Here is a 3,267-nt window from a genome sequence, read left to right as displayed (position 1 = left end):
TCTCTGTTTTTCAACATTCTTCCACTCAGCTAACTTTTCCTGAAACCAGTTATGATTCCCTTTGTGACTTTTTCATTTTATTTTATTGCTTTTTTAGGTTTGGGGTTTAGGTATTTATACAGTTATATCAGGGAGTATTTCCTTCTCTTTCTAAAAATCTAAAGACTAAGGGCTAATAAGGAGGAAAATTTTTATTTTGCACAGCCTAGCTTTCACTTTGCACTGGAAAAACAGAAACATAGCCCTCAAGACCATAGTTTGAATGTGTTAAATAATTATGAGCTCTCTTTGAAGTTATTTGTATTTTCTTTTTGTTTTGTTTTTGTTATTTGTTATTTGTTTTTGTTGTTGTTGTTGTTGTTGTTTTGGATTTGTAGCAGCTTTATTGGGGACAGACAGAAACTACCAGGGGCTTAGGAGTTGGCATTGGAGCCCTTCTTCTTGCCAAAGGTGGGCACTCTGTTGAGAAAATGTCTGTTGTACTGCATCCTCCTCTTGGCCTGCCCAGTCTTCTTCTTCTCCTGCTTGGCCACCATGGGAGTCTGACCACTCACTTTTCCAGCTCAGGCCAAAGAGTCATGGACTTTACCTCCTAGCATTAGGCTAACCACTTCCAGAGTGGACAACAGCTCCAACACACACTGTCCCAAGATGGCTTCATCCTCCAGCAGGGAGCCACCTAGAAGAAGGACCTGATCCTCATGGGTGATGCCCTCTAGGAATGCCATATGGGCCTTGATCTGGGTGACAGTCTCCTGCCTGGTCACCTTCGATGGTGTGCAGAGTCTGCGCATGGACATACAACTTCATGGTGGCTACTTGGACATGCTAGTCCTCCTTCCGCCATAGTGAAGATGGAGACCAGAAAGCTGTATTTTCTATTAAATTAAAAATTTGCTACCTATGAAAGGAATTCCAGAAGCTAACCAGAGGATTATCTGGTCACATTTTTCCCCTGAAGGACATTTTTTTAACCCTGCAATCATGCAGGTCAGTAGGTAATCTACTTTGCCTTTGTGTGATTCCCTACTTAATTCCAGGAGCCAGAATAAGCATTGCCTTCAAAAGGAGGGAGGATTACATTAGCCAACTATACTTTTGTAAGTGTCTCAGGGTAATGATTTAGTAATTTTTTGTATTTCAGGACCCCCATCCAGTAAAGTCGAAAAATGCATTTAAAGATGGAATTTTTCTTACAATACCACATTCCCAACTGGAGAAATTTTACAAACAATAGAGAAACTGTGATGTAAATATCTCAATCAAAGGATTTAGAACTTGAAAGGCTTTTAAAGCTTGAAGGTATCTTAGAGAAGGTATCTTAGCACATGTCTCCGATTTTATAAATAATAAAAGTGAATTTCTTAGAAAGGAAATTACTTTTCCAAAGCCATTCTGTCAGCATGTAATAGATCCAAGATTAAAAATCTACTTTAGATTTTTCTTTTATTTTCAGCTTCTTATAAAACATATTTCTCTTGGAAGAGGGTAAGTTGTCCTTCCCTTCTTTGTTGTTTTTGGTTTTTTTGCTTTTTTTTTTTCAATTAATAAATATATTATATCCCTTCCCATTCCCATTACCACTAAAAAAGAAAGAAAGAATAACAAAACATTTTTTAATAAATTTTCCTAGTCAAGTAAATCAAATTTCCATTTTGATCATATTCAAAAATGTGGCTCATTCTGTATATTTCATTCTTTACTTCTCCATCAGGGAATTGGTAGCATTCTTCTTAGCTGGTCCTCTAGAGTTATGGCTAAACATTGTATCATGAGATTTCTTAACTCTGAACTCTGAAAATTTGCTTATTTTAAAGCAATGCTATCATAATATAAATTTATTCTGTTGGTTCTGCTTCCTTCATCACTTCAGATTTCTGTAATCTGATCCTGGACAATTCATGTAATTTCTATGTGACTCCGTTTCCTCAACTCTAAAATGAATGTTACCATAGCACCTACCTTTCAGGGTTGTTGTGAGGATTAAAATGAATTAATATTTATAAAGAAATTTGTAAACCTTAAAGTGTTATTTTAACATTGTTGTTGTTGCTGCCACTATTATATTATACCCCTTTCATTACTTCTTGCAACACAAAAGTATCCCATTACAACCATATAAGATACTTTGTTTAACCATTCCCCAACTGATTGTACCATATGCCCCACTTAATTTACAATCCTTTGTCATTTTGAAAGGAGTTTCTCTAAATATCTTGCACAGGAGACTCTTTTTTTCTTCCTTTTTCTTTGAGCTTTTTGGGGTATAGGTCTCTACTTCTTTTTAGTGCCTTGGCCCACAGTAGACAAGAGTTGTCTTGCCCTCTAGCCTAGTATGAGGAAACATATCTAGGACATTTTTTTTTTCAGTAGAGTGTGCTAGATGTAGCTAGCACACAGGTGGCAGCAGAGGACTAAGCTAAGAGCATAGATGACAGCCAGCGATGACTGCTCAGTGTCAGTTTGTATAGGCTCTGTGTTCTCAAGAACCCCCTACAGCCATCAGGAGCAGACAGAGAGGAGAGGGTGGCTGCTGAGATTCCAGAGAAGGAGCTGACCTCTGGTTATTGGTCCCTAACGTTCCAATCAGTTCACAAATTCACAGAATCAGAAGAATGCCTGTTGCTATGAGAATCAGTAAACATTGGGAGGAAATTTTTAAAAGAAACAGTAAAAAAAAGTTTGATTAATTGGGGGCCCAAACATAAATAAGGAAGTATTTGTACAAAATCTATTTTTTCAAAGATGGACTTTATAGTTTTGATCAATCAGTTGATTATCTAAGTATTTTCTAAGCACCATTACATTTACATATACTTGTTAAGCACCTACTAAAGGCAAGATATGATGCTGGGCTCTGAAGATTAAAGAAAAACACATCAAGTATTTGCCCTAGAAAGATTACAGTTGATCTGGTAAGGGTACAACGTACACACTGATGAGTGTGATAAATGATGGAGTTTTATGGTACAAAAGTGAAGCCCAGACAAATGCACTAGGGAATTGGGAAGAGCAAGATATCACTAGCCTGATAGAATGGGAAGGTGAGAGAGACCTATATTAAGCCTTGGAGAAAGAGAAGGCAGAGATGAAGAGGGAGACTATGACCTGTGAAAAAACAGTCTGAGACAATAAATGTAAGTGGAAGACAGTAGCTTGTGGCTGGGGAACAGCTTAAAGCTCAATTTGTTCAAAACAGAGTGCATTAAGGAATAATCTGAAATGAAGGAGGGCTAGTACAATGCAAGCTTCTTAAGGGTAAGGGCT

General features: G+C 37.3%; 1 pseudogene; it reads right to left on the bottom strand.

Annotated features, from left to right (window-relative positions):
• Nucleotides 1-413: 413 nt before the first annotated feature.
• LOC122746378 lies at nucleotides 414-810 on the bottom strand (annotated as a pseudogene).
• Nucleotides 811-3,267: the final 2,457 nt, after the last annotated feature.

The sequence above is a fragment of the Dromiciops gliroides genome, chromosome 3 (assembly GCF_019393635.1).
Source record: "Dromiciops gliroides isolate mDroGli1 chromosome 3, mDroGli1.pri, whole genome shotgun sequence".
Lineage (NCBI taxonomy): Eukaryota > Metazoa > Chordata > Mammalia > Microbiotheria > Microbiotheriidae > Dromiciops > Dromiciops gliroides.
This window is presented reverse-complemented; position numbering and strand designations above follow the sequence as displayed.